At 43.5% G+C, this 21,150-nt stretch overlaps 1 protein-coding gene across 5 annotated transcripts in view; it reads left to right on the top strand.

Moving 5' to 3' along the window:
• The first annotated feature begins 8,493 nt into the window (after positions 1-8,493).
• Positions 8,494-21,150, top strand: part of PPM1B (protein phosphatase, Mg2+/Mn2+ dependent 1B) — a 60,615-nt gene continuing 47,958 nt past the window's right edge. For 2 of the 5 annotated variants that reach the window (XM_058419752.1, XM_040058440.2), the window contains exon 1: positions 9,084-9,156. The gene's annotated coding sequence lies outside the window, so the exon portion shown is untranslated. Of the gene's footprint in view, positions 8,593-9,083; positions 9,157-16,404; positions 16,516-21,150 lie in introns of those variants that run through there. The other 3 variants (XM_040058443.2, XM_058419751.1, XM_040058441.2) reach the window with 3 other exon arrangements.

The raw sequence follows: 21,150 nt of genomic DNA on the forward strand, positions 1-21,150 counted from the left end.
TACACTGTTTTGCTTTGTGAAGATTCATTATATGTTTATATGTTTATATGTTTTAAAATTAAATGTGTTAATTTTTGAACTGTGGACACTGCAAGACAACATGGGATGTACCTTAATTTTGCCTGCAGAAAGCAAAGCTCTTTGCTCAAAGCTTAAAATTGAAATAGCTGTAACGTGACAGTGTCTGACATGGGCAGCTTTGATGGTCAGGGACAGCACCCATGAAACTACCCTACAAAAATGCAGAAAAGGAATAATTAACTCTTTTTATTCTTGAATGAGGGGCTCCATTTGGAGTCAGTGTTATCCTTCCTGTCAATCCTACTCATTATCCTTACCTCCCAAGCTGGTGTGCAGCCTGTTGATCTTACTGGAAGGGTTGGCTGTTGGCGACTCTTTAACTGAGTCACCTCCAAGTGCTTCCCTTAGCAAGTTCACAGCATTCCCATCTGCAGCTCTGGCCTGCTGGGCCACTTCTCCTGGGGCTGTGCACCACTGGCATGGATACCAACAGCACTGCTTAGCCATTATAAGATTTAAGAGAAAGAGGCCCTTCTCTTGCCATGAGCTGAATTTTCTTAGTTTGCTTGATTTCTTGCCATTTTTCCTTTCTACTTAAATTGGTATTCATCAGTTGCAAGCATGTATAAAATACTCAACAGCCCTTGCTGCAGTTCAGCAGAACATTCAGGAAAAGGTTCAGTGACCTATTGGACATGCATGAAGTTTGTCAGAAGACCTTTCCCTCCCCTTAGCCTTAAAAAAACCCAAAAAGCTTCTCAGGACCTCCTTTATTCATTGTTAATGTTTCCAATGTGTATTAGGGCTCCCCTTCACACTGCACAGTTCGGTTGCTGGTGTTTTTCCCCTTAGAAGGATGGTGGGTCACATCTATTCCAGTTTAACAGCTCCTCTGATCTTAAGAGAATGCCCCCAGCAGAAACATATCTGAATAACAGAGACCACTCACATAGATCAGTTTGCTTCTGCCCGATGTGTTGCCCCATTCCAGGCAGCTTCACTTACTCATGAGAACAGTGTGTGCTACAAGCCCCTACAAGCCCCTGCTCTCACTGGGGTCCTCAAACTGTTATTCTTCCTCAGCAATGGGGAAAAAAGAGATGACAGTGAATGGAAATGTGGGGAGGTATTTTTGAAGTGCCACTGATTTTATGTGGGAAGGTATTTTTAAAATGTTAGTGATTTTCTGAAGCAACCTTTGCCAAGCTCCCAGGTAATTCTCATAGTTACGGTAAGGAATATTAACAGTATTGATGATTAACAGTAATGAATTAAATGAATTAACAGTAATGATAATTCAAAATGAATTAGGAAAATATCACAAAGATTAAATAGGGAGATGTTAACTTGTCATTAGATTACTATTAGGAACTATGGTTAGGAAAGAAGTGTAAGTGGGCAGCAAAAAGTAGCAATGGAATTGCATTGACAGTAAGAGATCTCAGTTGATATCTGCATACTTCAATGATAAACCCTTCAGGCTTATTTCTATTTTTTACTCTCATGCTTACTTTTAAATTCTAATTGGAATGGTCTCAGCTATAAAATATTGTGTCTACGCAGCATTTGAAAGATGTTCAAAAATTGAGAAGGTACTGTTACCAGACTCCATCTACTTTATGGAGCTTAAAAGCAAGCTTGTTAGACAAACTCCATTGACTTCTTCAATAACTTAAGCTTAAAAGATGATAAGAACATAAATATTTTCCTGTTGACATGCTTAAGCTTTTGAACTATCTTAAAACATACTAAGCTCTCTTAAAATACTCCAGTCAAAGGTAGAAAAGATAATCTAAAGTCTGTAGTCAGTGAAGAACAAACCAGGGCAGTAATAAAGATGAAGACACTTTAGGGGTGGCGGATGAGAGTAGTCTAAGTCTAAAAAGTGGTATTTTAACACCAAAGCAAAATGTTTAGCAATATTTTAGGCTGGAACAGGAGACAGCTCAGCAAGAAGTTAACAAAACTAACACTTCTGATGTGTGTCCTGTGCTACCTACAATACTGCCTTGAGGTCTGAGCTTCTCAGTGGCAGGGAGGAGAAGTGTGAACACATGCTCACAAGTTACTGGGTTACCCAGGAAAATTATTCCTTATCAGCAAGGATGCTATGGCAGCCTATCATAGCTGAAATGAACATGTTTTCCTTCGGCAGCTGGGTGAGCTGGGAGCACACACAGAGGCAGCTATTACAGCTTGTCTGTGGCGTAGTAACTTATTAAGCCATGCTAAGTCATGGCTTAATTACAAACTGGCTTGACAGCTTGTGGCTGTCTGTCCCTACCCAATTTAAGAACATGAACAAAGCTGAAATGAAGGCAACAGAAATAATCATGGCACATCAATCCCTTCAGTTTGTTACATCTCAAAGCCAGCTCATGGCTGCCTGTGTGCATCTCTGAATAAGTACTTCCACACTGCCAATTAAGTGCCTGTGTGAAGGCATTTAACCTGTTGCCCAGCCGCACTTAAGACTGTATTTGTCATTCTAATGCTGAAGCTGAATGACATTTCATATCATGCTGTGATAAACTACCATATTCTGTCCTTCTTTGTCATCTTTTTGAAGTGGTGAGCTCCCAGCAGCTAGAGGAAATTTCTGATACTAAAGTCTTGCTTTTATACTCTTGAGGCTAACTGCATTTCTATTCCTCCATCAGTTTAAATGTATGTGGTTTCCTAGTTTTCCTTACTGTTGGTACCCCTAAGCACTGGGTCATTTACAAATTTATTCCCCACCACTTTCTCATATCAGTGTCATTAAGGAAAATACCTAATAGGTTTAAGCCCAAATCTTATCCTGGGCACTGGGGTTGTGTGGGGGGTTGTGAAAGTAGGAAGAAAAGGGAACAACCTTTACCCAGCCCCCTCATTTCTCACCATTAGATTTTGCTTTATTCTCTATGGATACTCCATCACCTCCATTAATCTCTGCTACTGCTCTGCTAATTCCTGTCATCTCCTCCTTTATCTAGAAGTTGAATGATATTATCAAAGGAAGATCTTAGGTTAATCTGGTAAGGTCCACCTTTTGTAAACAAACATTACACTTCCTCACTTCCTGATGTACTTACTTTAAAAAGCATGCTGGCAGACAAGTAATTTAATTTGACACAATTTTCTGACTTCTGGAATGGGCATTATCTGTTCTTTCTGCCCAGAAGCTGTAGTCTGTGTTTTACCTTCATCTTATATGTAATACTAGCAATTTCCTTTCCTTCCTAGCTATTAGCCATCCTGCCCTCCAACCCCATCTTCAAGATCACCATCTTTACTGAAAATTGAGGCAAAAATACACATTTAGTTTTAGAATCAGATGTAGACTATTTCTAAACCCCACTTCTTCCTGAACGGAAAACAACATCACTTCCTTCTTACACTGTTATGTCACAGCTGGATAACATCTTGCTGTTTTTTCAGATGCCATATACCATAAATCAGCCTGATTTTCCAGATAAATTCTCCCTTCATTCTCCCACTTATCAATGCTTGAGATCCTTCCCAAACCAGACTTTTTTTCCTGTTTCATGTTCTCTGCTTATAATTTTTACCTCTTTCTTGATGTCACTTCTTTTCCACTTATGCCTTGAAGCTTCTACGTCAAAACCGTTTTGCCTCCTGTGAGATACAGGATCCTAGTCATTTGGTTTCAAGGTACCTAAGGCTTCTTCCATGTTCAAGTTTTCATTATACGAGATGATTTCCTTTCCAGGTCCCTTCATTTATCACAGGTTCCTTTTCTGAAGTTGAGAATATTTTATTTTATTTCACCCCTACCTTTCATCAAACAAGTTGTGATCACTGACTCCAGGGTTATTTTTTACCATCAGGCCTTTGAGGGCATATTCCTGAATCACCCAAAAGAATCACTTTTTACAGACTCAGTGACAGTTTGGAGGAGAATTTAATTCACTTCCACAGTCCAGAATGTCTGCCCCCAACTATGAGTAGCATGTATTCCCCAAATTATTAAATGAGAATTTGAAATATCACTGGCTATTTCTTTGAACCAAGCAGTACAATCTCTTCAACACTATGGAGTTTTCTAACTACCTCCAAACTTTCCACCTAGGGTCTGGAATGATCTCAGGGCCCTCTTCTCTCAGTAAAATCTGCAACCAACTTCTAAAAAAAAAAAAAAAAAAAAAAATAAAATAAAATAAAAAAAAAAAATCAGAACTAAATGTTGTAATGTTGTTTTATTATTTACCTTTTATTTGCAAAACATCACTTCTTTAACATCGAATATTACTACACACTTTTATTCTTCTCTGTTTGCTCAACCACAAATTTCCTCTAATCTACATGTTCTGGTTAGGAACTGAGTTTTATTTTCTCACAAGGAGGGCATCCTGAACTGTTTTCTAAAATTCCTTCATTTTTTTCCCAAAGTACTGGAAATAGTATATCCAGTTTTCAATTATTTCATTTTGACACAGTAAAATTACTTTTTTGCCTTTGTCTGTATCTGTCCTTTTTTCTTTTCTACCCATCCTACATTCTTTCTATTTCCCATTGCTGTATTAACATTTAGTCTTCCTCTTGTTGAGCAAAACCAAGGCAAAATATTACATGAATCTTTCAAAATTTTCTCTGTTCATTTCTTAATGTGAAGATGACCTTATTATCCGTGGTGGTTTCCTTCCTTTCTTCACAGATGGTGTAATCTAGAAGGGGTACACAGGCCAGTGGTGAAGAACTAACTGCTGTTGTTTGGTGAATTAGTTCCCATGGGAAGTTTACTCAGTTGAAAATAAAAGAGTTTGTTTGTTTTGCAGATGAAAAAGTAACCATGTACCATGAATATTGTCAGTGTCTGAGAACGCCTTCTTGTGAAACCAGAGCAGTCACCATTTGTCAAACTTGTATGAAGGCTAGTTAAAACAATAGAGGTATACATGCTTCAGACAACCAGCTAACATAAAAAACAGACAAAAAAGGTGAGACAATGACATGAAAACACTGTCAGATCAAGTATCTTCCCAAAGGTACTGATTTTTGGCAGGACCTGGTTTATAGTTCATTAATTTCAACATTAAACAAATTTAATTATTGAGATTTGTCAACAGCTACTGCTAAAAGGACAAATTGCCTCACCAATAACAATAGAGCATTAAAAAATGGGAATTTTAAAAAGCCTCTAGAAGAACTCACCTTCATTCCTCTTTAGTACCGTATCAAAGCTGTTTGCAAATTACCTTTATCCCATACTATTTATTTCCCAATTATAAAATTTCTGTAGTTCATAGTTATTTTCATCACCACTAAGAATAAAATGGGCATTGCGTGTGTTAAAAAATGCCAACTCTTTCAGGCATGCACACATCACCGTTGATCCAACACACCAATATTCCCACAAATATCCTGCCTTGGTAATCTTAAATGAAGCTTAACTGGAGACAGCCATGAAATGGCACAAAATCCCTGGATTAGCCATTAACTCCGCATTGCCACATACAAACCATTATTTCACCTACTTATTACTTCACCACCCGCCCCTGCTGCCTGTCACTGCTGCTTGCTTCTTGCCACACACATCTCTTGAGCAATGCCAGCGTTGAGTTTTAGCCCACAGAAACCAGCCAGATATGCACATTTTCTACCGATTAGGAATGTGCTGTTTACGCTGGGTTATGGACTCGTGCGCACGGAGTAGGTTTTCGGTTAATCTCCAACATTTAAGCAGTCATGTTTGAAAGGCGGTAGGGGATATCACTTATTATTTTCAAGAAAATGTAGGGAAGTCCATTCTTCCCAAAGAATTGTAAAGGTTGTACAGCTAGTGAGATGATATGGAAAGCAAGTATTTTATTTTTTTTTCTAAATTTGTTATAAAACCATGTATGAAATTAGAGCTGAAGGTGAAAGGAAGGGGATCAGAACCCCTGTAAAACCTAGAAGCAAGGCAGGGTCAGAAGGTTTGAATGACAACTGAAAGACTAATTTGTGATTTCTTGCAGTATTTTCGTTTTAGTTGTCGCTGGGGGAAGAGTGGCTGGTACAGTAAATTAGAAGGAAGAGTCAGTAGTAGCTGAATATACGATGTAGATACTGATCAAAATTATCTAATGCTACCCAGGGTATCTCTCTGGCCAGTGCCCAAGAAGCAAAGTAGAGGATGCAAACCGGGACCTGATAAAATTGCAGCCCAGTTCCATACCTGCTGAAATCTGTGCAGGATATAACATTACTTTAAATAGTGCACCAAAGTTCCTGGTGAATCTCTTGAAATAAAAAACAGTTTCAAAAATCCAAGAAATACCTAGGCTAAATAAATTGTGCATTCATCAACCCTAAGACACAGCAATTTTTAGCCAGATTTCTCATTGCTTTAATAGTACATGAATTATATTTAAATGACTACGAGATATAAGCCCGAGGGGGGGGGGGGGGGGGGGGGGCGGAAAGAGAGAGAGAGAGAGAGAGAAAGAAAGAAAGAAAAAAGATCCCTAGCTGTATAAAAGTATAAAAGTATCTTGAGTCCCAGATCATGTGGACACTGCAAAGTTAACTAGGTTGAGTGGCAGCTGGGTCTGGGCACTCAAATTAGCCTGTCTGTGAGCAAGTTTTCTATGACAGAAGGGTAACCGCAGCCTCAGCATTCTGGCTCTTTCTGAACTGGCTCACGAGTGCCTGTGCTGAGGCAATCTAGCTTTCATTCTCATTCAGCTCTATCAACTGGTAGAGAGCTGTGGGAAGCAGCACTGGCACACAGGGGTGAACAACCCCATCTTCTCGGTGTGGAGCAGACGCATTTGAACCCACAAGAAAGCAAAGCTTTGGCTCTTAGAGCCGCAGCTGCATCAGCCACCTGAGCGAAAAAGCGTCCTGGGAGCCCTGTGCACGGGTTTCCTAACGTGAGTGGTGGTGCCGGTGACCTTGGAGGTAAAAGCTGCACAGCATTTTCTGCACTGTGGATGTAACTCCGGAGGCCCTGGAAAAATAGTCCCATCATGTGCCTATGTGGAAGACTTGGAGAGAATTTCAACTCCAGAAAGAGAAGCTCCCATCTCTTTCAGGGTCAGCTCCTTTTTTTTTTAACACGCCAGAAAATGAATAGACGAATGAATAAAAATGCTATACGAGCAGTGTTTTCAGCCGTGGCCTCAAGGTCTCCATGTGACGGGTGTTCATTCATGCCGATGTATTCAGTGTGTGGCGAGGAAACGCCTCAGCGTAAGGAAAGGGACAAGGGCATCAGCGAACCATGGTGTGGGAATTGGTATTCCATTTCTACGGACAGCACATTAAAGTTTGGGTTCTCGGGAGCGTGAGGCAAGGATACCCCTTCCAGCTTTCCAGGAAAGCCTGCAGGGTATGACTGCAGCGGCTGAACCTCCATACAGAGCTGTACGGGCAGGAGCGGGTCCCTCTCCCGCGAGGTGAACCGCGGCTGGCTTCAGGCAGCCATTGACTGAGAAAGGTGGAAATAGCACGGGATTACGAGGGATCAGACAGATTTCCATGTTCTTTCCTGAATAAACAGTTCTGGTTTGAGGCAAGAAAGAAGCCGAAGGGCGGGCGAGCCCACGCAGGGTGTTCAAGACGGTCTCCCGCGGCGGGAGCAGCTGCCCGTTCCTGCACTTCCCACCGGCCGTGACTCAGGGCTGACGGGAGACTGAGGGGAGACCCTGTCACCTTCCACAAGCGCCGAAAGGAGGTTGTGCGGGTCGGCCTCTTCTCCCAGGCCAGTAGTGACAGGAGAGGAAATAGCCCCAAGAGGTGCCAGGGGAGGTTTAGGCTGGGCATCAGGAAGAATTTCTTCACAGAAAGGGAGATAGGAATGGGCTGCCCAGGGAGGTGGAATCACCATCTCTGGACGTGTTTAAGGAAACACTGGATGTGGCACTTAGTGCCAAGGTCTAGTTACATGGTGATGTTCATGGTCACGAGTTGGACTCGCTGAACTCAGGAGTCTTTTCCAACGTAATCGATCCTGTGATCCAGCTATTCTACGCTTCAGGCGGCCCCGGTGTCAGCAGGGCTCGGTGGGGTACCAAGGGCGACCCCGAGGCGCCTCACTCGGGCACCCGAGCGGGGCCGCGGCCCCTCCGTCCCTTGAGCCGGGACACGGCGCTCTCTCCCCGCGGTCAGACGGGAACGCAGAGGAAGCGAGACACGTCCAGCCTCGCTCTTCGGTGCAGTAACGGAGCAGCCCCGGCACGCGCGACCAGCGCCAGCCCCAGCTCTCCCTTCCCGGGCCGTGCGAGGGGCAGCGGCTCCCGCCGGGGGCGCCAGGCCCCGCCCCGTCGGGCGGGACACCGGCCCCGCGCGCCCTGATTGGCTGGCGGTGATGTAATCGCGCGCACATACGGGTACTCCCCACTGCCCCCCGTGGGGCACGGGGGAGGTCGCGCGCCTCTCGCCCGCCCCGCGACCAATCGCCGTGCGGAGCGGCTCGGCGCGCGGGCCGGGCCGCGCTCCACCGCCCCGCCGGTCGCGCTTGATTGGCAGGGGCGGCGGCCAATCGGCAGAAAACATCCGCGGGTCGGTTCACGCCCCCTTGGCGAAGCGGCGGCCGGGGCGAGAGAGGCTGCGGGAGCGGCGGCGCTGGGAGCCAATGGCCTGCAGGCAAACCGCGCCGCCGGGAGGGAGGGCATGCGGCGGCGGGAGGGAGGCTGGGAGGGGCGAGGGCGCTCGCTGACTGCCGCTTCCGTCACTCCTGCCCGAGGCTGCGAGGCCGGAAAAAAAAAGTGCGGAGAAAGACGGAGTCCGTGCTCCGTCGTCTTGATTGACGAGAGCCGCAGCCAATAGTTACCAAAGCAGACGGGGGAGACCCAATCGGAGAAAAGCTTTTGGGCGGGGCCTGCCCGTGAGCGGCGAACGCATCTACCAATGACGACGAGGAAGGGCTGTGCCGAACGGGCCGACGGCCAATTGTCGGCGGGACGGGGCGGGGGAGGGGTGAGCCTGGCCCCGCCCAGCTCTCCCGAGAGCGGTGACGCGGGCGGGGGCACGGCGGCTCCAACATGTCCGCGCTGCTGGCGGCGCTCCGAGTGCGCGACCGGGCGGCGGCGGCGGCGGCCGGCGGTGGCCAGCGCGGGGCGGCGCGCGCCTGAGCCCGAGCCAGCACCGCCCGCACCCGCGCCGGGCCCCGCAGCGCCGCCGGGCGCCGGGGGAACGCGGGGCAGACAGGTAGAGAGAGCGGCCGGGGCACGGCGGGGGAAGGGGCCGGGGCCGCGGCGCCGGGCGGGGCGGCGAGCGCGGCGTGCGGCGGGCGCGCCCCCGGGGAGCGAGCGGGCGCCGCGAGGCCCGGCCGCCGCCTTCCTCCCGCCGCGGGAGAAGAGCGGGCCGTGGCCGCGCTGACACGGCCCAGGCCCCCCACGGCCCGGGGGCCGGCAGGCCCGGCCTCGCGCGGGTGGCAGAGGGGAAGGCGCTGGAGAGGTCCGGCGTGTGCCGGCGGCCGGAGCCGGGCCGGGGGGCGGCCGGCGGGTCGGGCCCGCGCACGTGCACGGGCCGGGCCCCGGGGAGTGTCGGGCCGGGGCCCGTGTCACCGACCGGCTCTGGGCGTGGGGAAGGTGGCGGGCGGCGGGCACGGCCCCGCGCTCGGGGTAGAAGCTGCCTTGAGGCCTGGGTGCTTGTGACGAGCTGGGGATGAAGTCACGGGCAGATGGGCAGTGCCCGGGAGTCTTTAGGAGAAAGGAGTTGAAGGCAGTTCTTGCTCAGGGTTTGGAGCTTGTTGGCTCTGCGAACCTTGGATATACTTTTACTCTAATTTACAATAACGCCTCTCTCGGAAGGAGGGAGTCATTTGGATGAGCTGAGTTGGAGGTAGCTGGAAAAATCTACACCTGTCTTGTTTTGTGTGCTGCGGTCGGTTGAGGGATGTGTTTATACCGTGGGGATGCAGGTGTTTGGTGAAACCACATGTGTTTGGGAGTAGTGGTACAGGAAGGCCTGTGAATTTAGGAGTAATAGGTAAACAGGCTTCTGTGCGTTGGGAGAAGTAAGGTGCTAAGTTGGCAGGCACCTAAAGGCTGTGGAGGAGGGAGGCTTTGGGTGGTAGGGAATCCTGTGTACAAGTTACAGGCACAGTGGTAACAGGTTGCTACAAGGTTCTGAACTTGTTTTGTTTCGTGGCCAGTGTGGTTAGACTTAATGTGCGAGACCTTCGTGTGTAATACGAGCTGGTATGTGGACAGCAAGTCATGCGTGTTCCTGCTGCTGTGCTTTGGTTTGTGTGCTGCTCGCGCTGGGAGCTGAGAGAGATGCCCGGCTGTCACCAGCACGGTGAGCTCTCTGTCTGGTGTGCAGAGATGGGCTACAGCAGCGAGGAACTGTGAGTTGATGTTTCACCTGTAATGAAATGCAAAGGCTGGATATTTGTTGTTTGGTCCATGGAATACAAATGGGAAAGCATGTAGCAAATGCCACATTTTAGGATCACGATAATACTTTTTGGAGAAAAGTCTGCATGTGCTGGGGAGCTGTAGAACTGCAGATAGAGCTGTAGGTACATATATTTTTGACAGGTGTCAGGCACTCTAAATTTCTGTCCATTAGGTCATCAAAGCTGTCTTCTTGTAGGTAAATTTTCAAGGATGACTGCAGACTATAGGAAAGTGAGGAGGCTTGGGTGGATATTTGGGTATGGTTGAAAATGGGGGGAAGGATGAATTTGTATACAGGGTGAAGATTATGTTAGGCTATGTATACATGTGTGTATCAGGGGAATGGTATTTGTGCAAAAGGGAAACTGGAGTTTTCGTATTGCTGAGTTAGTTGGTCTGTGTATAGAGAGAGGAGGCAGGCGTTTTTGGCTGAGGCTATGAAAAGCTGAAATGGTGTGGGGGAGGGATGATCAGCTGGCTCCAGGGTCCTGTGCAGGTTGGAGACTGGAGATTCTTTGTTGCTCATAGAATGGGGAGAAATATTTTATAGTTCTGACAGCTAGTGAAAATGAAAAAAGTGAATAAAGATGATGAGGCAGTTTAGTACTGTTATGAATATTACTGGATTAAAGGAGGTTGCAGGACAGTCAAGGGGTTTCTGTAAAGTGCATTTGTTTGTTTATTTTGTTCTGTTTGTTTCACTGTTTAAATCGACCATTAACTTTAAGGGTAGACTTTTGCTGAAACTAGCATTCATAATGGTGCTGACAGGTCAGCTGCCAACTAAAAGCACCTAACCTAGTGTAGACAAGCTCCCATGTATGTGTGGGCTTAGGGGCTCCAGAACATCCATTATATGTATTTATTGCAGGCATTTTCTATACCTTAACATTTAACTGAGTTTACATATCCAGAGTATATCTTCTATACTGGACATGTACTTGTGTTTGAGAGAGTGTTAGTGCATCAGCATTTGGGGGTCAGAGATTTGTGAAGAGATGATCCATTTAGAATGGAAAGCTACTTGGATCAGTTGGAAATGAGGGGTGATTACGTCTGTATATCCCATGTTCTGCAAGTTTGGGATAGTGTGTTCTATTTATTTGCATAGCCCCTCATCTCTTGTTTTGCGCATATTTAGAGGAGGCTGTTACATGGGGCAGTGATTTAATTAAGGCACACAGCATCAGGATGAGGGAAATCTAATTAACGTAGTATGGAGAGGGCTGCATAGAGGGTGTTGAGAACCCATTTTTCTTTTGTAGTGGCAGCCATGAGATGATCAGTTAGTGATGTAAGGAACGAGAGAAAGAAATGATTAGTCCTGTAGTTACCCTGGACAGTCTAGTTCTCTTCTTGTCTCTGGTGTGCACTGCTCTTTAAAACTTTTCCAGTGGTAATCACTAATGTGTGCTTCTGACTTAGTAAACTTGTCTCAAGAAATAAAAACCTATTACAGTTGAAGTTCAAGTGAAATCTGTATGTTCAGCAGTCATTTCACGTGCTCACTGTCAAGAACTACTGCTCTCAGGGGTCCAATGGAGAGTAGAGAGTATTTCTTACATGAATGTGTTGCTTTCATATTACAAAAGGGAAGGGCACTAAAATCTGCTCTTAGTAGTGGACATAAAAATCTGTGTTTATGAAGTATTTGTTTTTCTCTTTGGAGCAAGGCTTATTTAGACTGCAGCAGGGCATGGTGATGTGCACAGAGCAGTGTTCAGTGAGTACTGAATGTCTTCCTTAAGTGGGGCAAACTGCAGCACGCCCTGCTGCATGCTGCCATAGCGTTCAGCAGAACAGGGGTGGGCTTGGTTTGTCACTGTGGTTTCTGTTCTTGGTTTGGTCTTGGGTTTTTTGGGTATCTTGTCAAAAAACCCCACTAAAAATGAAAATTGATCATTTGGTAGTGCTTTGCATCATCAGTCCTGTAGGAATGCTTAAATCTGCCATATAGGTTTACTGCTGTAGCTTAGGAAGAGGGAAATGGCTGTTCTTTTCCAGTCAGCACTGGAAGATGGTTAGCTTAACCATTGGTTTTTACAAGCGCAGTCTCTTCCAAGTGAATGGGAAAGCCTTGGTAAAAGAATCCAAGCTCTAGACTCCATGTTTGGACTGTGGAGATGATTACTGTAACAGGCTGTTCATAACTTTGTGTCCACAGTTGGTTGTTTTTTGGTTTTTTTTCCTAGTATTGATTCTTTCCACCCACTACCTTAAGTAAATATGCTCTATTTTGTTTGGGGTTTGTTTTTTTAGTTCTTGTCACTTGTCCACTGATCTCTCTGAATTCAGTGCTGTGCTTCCCTCCCCTGTTAAAAATAAGTATTCTTCAGATCTTGGGCCTTTTAGCAACTGAAGTGATTTCATCTGAGTATTGTTCTTATGAGTAAATTGGAGGAGGGCAGTGGTGATTTCTTTGGAAAACCATTGAAATCAAAATTTTGCTGTCTTGGTTCCTTCCCTATGTATCACTTTTTAAATTCCTTCAGTTTATGCTTGATGGTCTTCATAATTTGGCTTCCTCACAGGGTGTGAGTTGTGACTTCTTTCTTACTGCCTGTTAGCAGTGTGAATGCAGCATAAATGTTTTATGCATCTTAGAGGAATCGGGTTTAGCCCCAAGCTCCAACATATCAGGTATACATAAAATGTTCAGGGAATTCAGTGTCGAAATCTGGACCAGTAATTGTAGCTTCTTAATTAAAAAAATAAAAAGCCACCCAAATAGAATGACCTCTGACTAGAGAAGCCCAGAAAGGAGAACTTGAAAGATGATCCCTGATGTAAGAACAAGGATGCAGAGTTTCCAGAAAGATTATCAATACGGCTTTTACTTAACAGTCAACTTTGCAAACTCCTTAGCTGTTTGGATGACGTCTTTCAGCCTTAGATAGACGTCTACTATGGGAAACTTTGTTCAGACTGCTTATAATTTGCCTAAATCTTGTACAAATTTACATTTGTGTCGTGTGATGAAGTCAGATAAATATTTGGAAGAATTTGATTGTCACTCCAGAAGAAAACTGGTCTGAGAATCTTCATGAGATGGTAAGGAATTACTGAGCTGGGGTAGCTCATTTCAGTTCAGCTCATCTCAGTTTCTTGAGACATTATTGGCATGTTGAAACATAAGGGTTGCCAGTGAGCATAGGTTAAATTATTCTTCTGGCTCTTGGAAAACCCTGTGTTGGGAGGGAAAGCACAAAGATGTTTTAATGTAGAGAATGATGACAGAAGGGAAAACTCAGTGTCTCAGCAGACAGCAGCCTTTCTTATAATTTTTAAGGAAATTACTCAGGCCCAGATATTTTTGTTCTGCTATGAAAAATGTCATCCACAACCCTTATTTTTTTCCCTGTGCACCATTAGTTTCTCATTAACATTATTTCAGTGTGTCATTTTTATGATGTCACGACATTACTGTCTCCTGGCCTACGTTCTCTTCATCTTTGATGGGAAATAACTTTATTCGGTGAGGGTTTTTTTTCAAACAAATGGTACAACTAGGTGCTTAAGTCTGTTTTTGCAAGATGTAACATGAAACAGATCAGAAAAACATGGCATAAGGATGTTTCAGACTGGGCTGCTGGAGAGTTTAAGATGGCTCTTTAGTGACTATGGTAATGACATGTCAATAAACTTCCAGTTGAATCACAAAGGAAAGTGTCATTGGTTCTTTGCCGTTTTCATGGGATTAGTGTGTTAACAGAAAATGTCATCTTCCATAATCCTACTTTTGTGTCTGCACCCCAGTATAGGAACTTGACCTTTACTCAGTGTAGAGCAAACATGGCTCTGCGTTGTTAGCATATGAATTAATTGTTTTTATCAAGAAGGTAATGAAATAAGATGATAAGGATTTGTTGAGCAGGGGACGTAGCACATTATTCTAAGTTTTTCATGCAGTACTGCTTTGGTTTGTTCTCACCAGCCTGTTTGTTCTGCTAAAGGCAGGTATATATTTGAAACTCATGATCTTCTATTTAAAATTTTATAGGAAAAGAAAAAGTTGTTACAGAAGAGAACATCTCAGTGATGGAACTATTTGTAAAAAATGGATGTTTTGATTCAGGTGAAACAATGAATATTGTGTTGGTCAGCTTATTCAAAAAGAAACAAAAAAACTGTTCTAGGTGGCTTTGTTGGTTAAGCTGATGTGCAAGTCATAAAAAGCAATATCGTGTATGTGCTGCTCTTCCTTTCCTACCACTACCTCCAGTGCAGCCTTTGATTGTGTTTTCAATGTTATTTGAAAAGTTTTATAAAACAGTAATTGTAGGTGATGCATGAAGTATGTAGATCTCAGATGGGTTATTTTTTTCTTTATTCCTAAAGCTTTTCTAGAGTATCCCACTACCTTTTGAAACTCCTAACTCGTAAAGGGGTGGAAACAAGTGGATGAGTGGTGATACACTGCTGCTATTCCAGAAAAAGGAGCACCCTGTGCAGGCCTCCTTTCTAGGGCTTTTGAGGCACGTGTTGGCAGCTTAAATCCATGGGTTTGCTTCCTGCTGCTTGAGGCTCTCATAAATGAATGGACAGTATCTGCCACTTGATTATACAACTTGATTTACATTAGCAGCAGTATGCTGCACTTGAAGAATGTTGCAGAGTGAAGCTGTAAGTTAGGTAGACTCAGTGTCCCCAATGTGTGTACTTTGTGGGGTTTATTTTAGACTAATTGTAGTCTGGTTCTGTGACCTGAGTATGTTCCAAGCCTTCCCAGAGTTTTGGTGTAGGTTAATCTTGGAGATGTTCAGGTCATGTGTTCAGAAATGTCTATGAGATGTGAACTAAAATACAGGAAGTGGGTGACAGAACTTCAGAAGCGTGTTCCTAACTCCAACTGAAGTGGCGATACAGCTGTGCCCACTGGGTCTCCAAAAGGCACGTTAGAGCACTGCAGAGGCTGCTGAGCTGTGCAGGTGGAGTGGGTTCTGCCCTTTGCTGCTTCCTAAGTGTTGCCAGGCCTGCAGAAAATTTCCTGCTGCTCTCTGAGTAAGGGTTGCTTGTTAATATTGACTGGTAACTGAATATCTCTTCGTAAATTATTGTTTTGAAACTTTGTGTGAAAATGACTGGATGTAAAACTGCAATAAATTTTGGAGAGCAGTTCTTTCATGGTTTGGTTCTGTTAATCAAGAATGAAACTAGCTGTGTGAGCAGCAAGTTATGAAGCCTGACTTCCTGTGGCTTTGTGTCTTGTGGTTGGACTTTTCTGGGTGTAGGGTGTTGTGAGTTCTGTAAGTATTCTCATGTGGCTGGGACACTATCTGTCCTGCATGGCATGATTCTTTTGGTGACACAGCTGAGCTTCTGCTGCACTTGTCCTCAGGGGCCGCTAGTTTGTGTGTCTCTCCTTGGTGTGAGTGCTTATTTCCACAAAACTCATAGGACCTGATTATTTGTGAAATATTTACCCTTGTGTAAATTTTTGAGTTGTGTTTCAGTGAAACTGTGGGGACACAGATAAGGCGCTCTGTAGCTTGGCTTGCTGGGGTTTTTATTTTCCACTAATGTTATTTCTTGTTTTACTGTTTGTGTGTGTGGTTGGCTGTCTGTTTTTTAAAAAATAATTACCGCTGTTTAAAGTTTCTTCCAAAAGAATTAAAAGTATATTCCCCTCAACATTTCAGGGAGCATATCTAGAAATAGGAAATTGTGTTCTTCATGGCAACTTCTTAAGGGATGCTGAAAATCTCTTCTTTTTAAGATAGCTGAGATTCTTCAGAGTATTCAATGTGCTTATTAAACCATATCCAAATAAATATCGACAGGTGTACAGTTGCCTTTGTATATTGCAGCTGTATATGTCGTACCACATACAGTAGTTTCGGACCATGATTCTAGGAGAGAAGAAAATGAGGGTTTTCACATTGCATAAGTCTCTGGAGTTCAGCTAGACTGGATTTAGAGGGTGGTGGATTAGCAGTTGGAGGGGGCAGGGACTTGTGTTTGTGATTGCCCTTGTGACCTTGAAAAACTGCTGAAACTGTCATGTGCTTTGAAACTTTTCAGATGAGAAGTACTGTACTGAAACTGTGGTACTGTGGTGTTTTCAGAGTTCTGTCTTCAGTGTGTAAAGCTGAAGAAATTGTTCCTTTTGCTTGTGTTTGAAGTGAGTCTGTACTCAAAGCACTGCCTTCAGAGAGCTGTAAAGGTATGGAAGGTGAATATAGCGCAGATGTTACTCAGGGTTTTTTCTGTGTCCTTTCTTCTCCTGTTTTCTTTACCTAGTATAGTAATAAAATATGTCTGTACTATTTGCTGTGGTTCCTGACAGGAAAATCTCATCCTGGTCAGAAGGTATTCTGCATACCAGCTTGTGCACAAGACCTCTCTTCGCATATGGTACTTGTTGCAGGCACTGGTTTATGGTGTCTGACATGAAGCTTGGTTCTCTGTGGAACATTTGATTAAAATTGTTTATAGCTGGCTCTTCACTAAAAGGGTACTTTTTTTTTTTCAGTGTTCATGTTCAAAGGAAACATGAAGTTCTTTTTTTATTTCAGCTGTTTTAAAACTTGAATCCAGACCTAGCAGACTCCCCCAGGTAGTGTTCAGTCCCTCATCTTGGAAAGTAAAGCAGCTCCATCTAGCTCGAGAGAGCCCCAGTGCACAGTATAGGCTGTTAAGGTTCACAGATGCCTCACTTTGGGTGTTGTCAGTAAGAACTGAAGTGGCGCCTCTAAGGAGGTCATTAACAATGTCTAATTACAGGTGGGATTTACACTCAATGAGTGTTATTCAGTAATTGTGGGACTGCTGCCTATACATGTATCAAATGGTCTCCTCAGATGGGGTGTTTATTCATATGCTAGCTTGTCATGTTTTCTGTTCCTTTATCACTTTTCCAGGAGATGTATTACGGCAAGAGCTTTTTTTTGTTTCACTTTTCCTTTTCTCTGAGGTAATGTCTTTCCTGCTCTTTTCTTTGCTGATTGCTTAGTCTGGTGGATGAATTTATTGGACTCATCCAAAGTCTAGGTTGTGTCTGATTATGTTACTCTGAGGAGTAGTTATCTAAACAAGTAGAAGGTTGTGCACAAGAACTTCAAATAATATAGGTTTTATACATAAACAAGGTGAAAACAATATTGTGAAAACACTAGCTAGAGCTGGGAAGGAAGAGGGGAGTGTGGGACCTGTTCTGTAAATCCTCCCTAAGTGCACTGCAATTCAAACTGCTGTTCAAAAGATAACCTCCAGTTCATAAGCGTTCAGTCATTTAAAAAAATGCATTAATAATAGGAATTGTTTGCTTTGTGTGAGGTTTTCCAACCTGTCCTCTTTTAGTTTCTGTGCATATCTCATGGTGTAAAGAAACTGGAAGCAGTTCAATGTGTCTGTCTCTCACAAGTAATTTGTGGGATCAGGGAAAAGACAAGCGTACCACTTTTGTGGATGATTACATTGGAAAGAGATGTTTCAGTGTTTGCTAGAGTCAAATAGCTGTGCAGTCTCCTCTGCAGGCAGGCCTTAAGAGCTCATCTGTTTTTCCATAAGTGGTAGAAGTGAGAGTTTAACATTTTCCTGTGTTTTAAAATTGAAACGATAATTTGGCTTGTGTGTGATGTGGAAGGAAAGGATAGTTAGGACTCTGCTGTACTGCCAACGGTGTTTTGTATCCTACTTTTATATCATAGTAAATGAAAAATTTATTTTACTTTTGTTTGGAGTTTGGTTTGTCTTATGCTGAACCATGTCTGTACCATTATATCTTCTTCCAGTATTTGAGTGTGTAAATAATGGAGGTTAAGAGCTGGTGAAGCTGGATAGCTAGTTTGTAACATTAAATCAAATTGGATGACGTCTCAGGTTCTTAACTAGAACTTATCAAACACAAGTAATTCTAGGCCAGAGAACTTCTCTAAAATATTTAATAAACTCAAGTATAGTAGCTGTTGTTAAACAAAACAGATTATTTTGTGATTTTGACTATTATTACAGCATTATTTTAATTTAAAGGAAAAAAAAAGAATGCTGTCAGCTTAGCATATCTGGCTTTTGGAGGGAAGGAGCTAAGGTTATGAACAGTTTCTCATGATTTTTTTTTTACATGATGTGAAAGTGGTGCTGTACTTCTGGAGTCAGAGGGGAAGAAGTACAATTTCAGTGTAGTCAGTATAGTTCAGGATTCTTGAAATTAGCTTGTGGGCTGCTGTTGCCAATGGCAGGAAACAGAATTTAACACGGTTATAAAAATATCACTATGGAAGATATTCTGCAGTTGTACTTTATTAATTCGTATTTGGAAAAAAAATCCTTGAAAAATACCATATATTCACACATGTATTTAAGAACCACACTATTTTCAGTCTGAAGTTTTCTGTATTTCTGAATCTGTAGAGAGGGAATGTAGGGCTCAGTTACTGCTGGAAGTTATCTTTTTTCACAGTTCTGTTTTGTTCAGGCTTAGCAGATTCAGATGTGTTTTGTATAAACAAAAGTTTGGGGTTAGCAGTGTCAAAACTGAAGTAACGAATGTTTTGGAAAAGTGTCTTAAGGTTTGTCCAGACTTGAAACCTGATTATGTTGTTAAGTTTCACAAAGAACAGGAAGCTGATGTGGAAAAGAAAACTTGTTAATAGGTCTCTCCCTATTGTCTCTTCCTCCAAAGGCCTCGTTTGTTTGTGTATTGAAGCACTGATTAAAACAAGCTCTTGCATACAAAGCACATGTGACAGTTTAGATCTGTCATGCGTTGTCAGATTTGTGCTTAAAGCCTTTATCTAAAGTCAAGTAACGGTCCTAGAACACTGTGTTGCAAACTCCATCATCCTTTTCTGCTACTTATCTTTTTAGTAGTCGGCATCTTAAGCTGCTGCTAGTACAATAAACGGTGAACCAGTCTTCTACCTGTGAACAACCTTCTTCTGCACAATTAATTTTGGTCCAATTTCAGAAGTTGTTTCTGTCCAGTCAATGTTTATCCTCTCCTTTCCCCAAGTCAAAGTCTGATGCTGTTACTGCAAGAGAGAAACTGAAATAAGTCAGGGGGGGACATGAAAAGTAGTGTTCTTAGTAAGGAAGAAAACTACAATGCTTTCTAAAGAACTTACAGCATAAATTCACCGATGACTTCAGCTAATCCAGAGAATACTTGAGTAGGCAGAGCTCCGCATTCAACGAGGATCACTGCTCTCATCATGGGGATCTGTTTTTTGTTCCTTTGTCTGTACATCATTTCAAAGATTTTTATCAGCACATACACTGCACTGCCTTTTATTACTGAGTTCTGCTGCCTGCCACTACCTCTACTTGCCTTTCAGGAGTATCTTGACTCTTTTTGATACTGGCATAAGTAAAACCCAACAAGTAAAAATCGGCCAATGACGTTGCTGGGTGGGTGAGATGGGGAGGAACTTGTTACTATTAGTCTTCTTTCTCTGTCCTTGTTATTGTTCATATTTGGTTTCTTTGGGCTCATTTTCTCCTGTTGAATCCACTCTTGAGATGGACTGGGGGGAGTGAGAAGCTTTTGTCTATAGTACTTTCTCCTGAACTGTGCAAGTTGTTGGGTTTTTTCACCCTGAATCGCATAAAAAGTCCTGCAGATAGTGGACAACTTGGTGCTTTATGGATTTAAGGTATCATGGAATTGATAGACTTGCATCACTGTTGCTGAAGAAGCAAAGATTCTTTTAAGCTCTTTGGATCACTGAAAAGATGTGCTTTGAACTGCTTTGTTCAGAGAAGGAAAGCAAGAGTGAGCTGATAGGAACCCAGATAAATTTTTACATTAAGAGGGAAAAAAAGCAATAAAGCTTATTAGGTCCAACTGCTAAAGGGCAGTGCCTTCAAAATTCTATAGACAGGAGAGTTCATGTAGCTAGCATGTAATTCAGTTGAAGCTTAGCTTCTTCTGTGTTGGTTTCTAGTCATTAAATCTTAACGCTGCCTTAGTGAGAGTGCTGGGCACTGGATATATCAGCTCCTTTATCAGTCAGGCACTGCTGTTACGTTTTTGTAGCTGTTTAAAAACAATGCGTATAGCATCTTCTGGGAAGCTGAGTCACTTACTGTACATAATGCAGCTTTGGTTTTGTCTCTTGTTATGGGGAGTTTGTTCCCTCTACCCAAACAGATTTTTGCTGCATGCTCCCCAGTTGGTGAGTATCTGGTATTCCTCTCTTTAAAGGTCCTTAGAATAGTTTGGGGTTTCACCACTTTTCAGTGTTGATACAGTACAGAAAAGAGTTTTTGCAAGGCCTCTGCACACACTCAGGCATTTGCTTCTGGAACCTACTCATAATCCTGACTTTCATTAAGGGAGAAGTTCCTGTATAGTTACCCAAGTGTGTTAGTGTTGTTGTGTTTCTGCAGTTTTCTGCTTCTGACCACGTGTGGGATTCTCTTCCTTCTCCTGTTGGTACTTGGCTGCGTCTCATCTCGTGGTAAGAGTTGGGTAATGTGCGTATGTTGGTTACATATTGCTGAGATTAGTTTTCTTTTAGTTTAGCTTCTTGAATCAGCTTGCTGCATGAGGATGTGAGAGCAACTACTGATGCCAAAGCTGAGGTAGAAACTACCCGCGACAGGAGGTGGGCTTACAGCGGTCATCAGTTCAGCTTAGCCTCACTTACTGTAAGGCTCCACGCTGAGGTGTTTCAAATGAGGTTCTGCTGTAGGTACTAGGCATTGGTTCTTGACACTGGTGGTTTGGATACCTGATGACCTGTCTTGTGAATGGAAGTTCGGGATTTACTTGGAATGTTGCTGCTGGTGAAGACCATAGGCAAATCACACAACTGTGACAGTGTTAGCAGTGCCACCAGTCATGTTGCAGTCCTAA

The sequence above is a fragment of the Hirundo rustica genome, chromosome 3 (genome assembly GCF_015227805.2).
Source record: "Hirundo rustica isolate bHirRus1 chromosome 3, bHirRus1.pri.v3, whole genome shotgun sequence".
Classification (NCBI taxonomy): domain Eukaryota; kingdom Metazoa; phylum Chordata; class Aves; order Passeriformes; family Hirundinidae; genus Hirundo; species Hirundo rustica.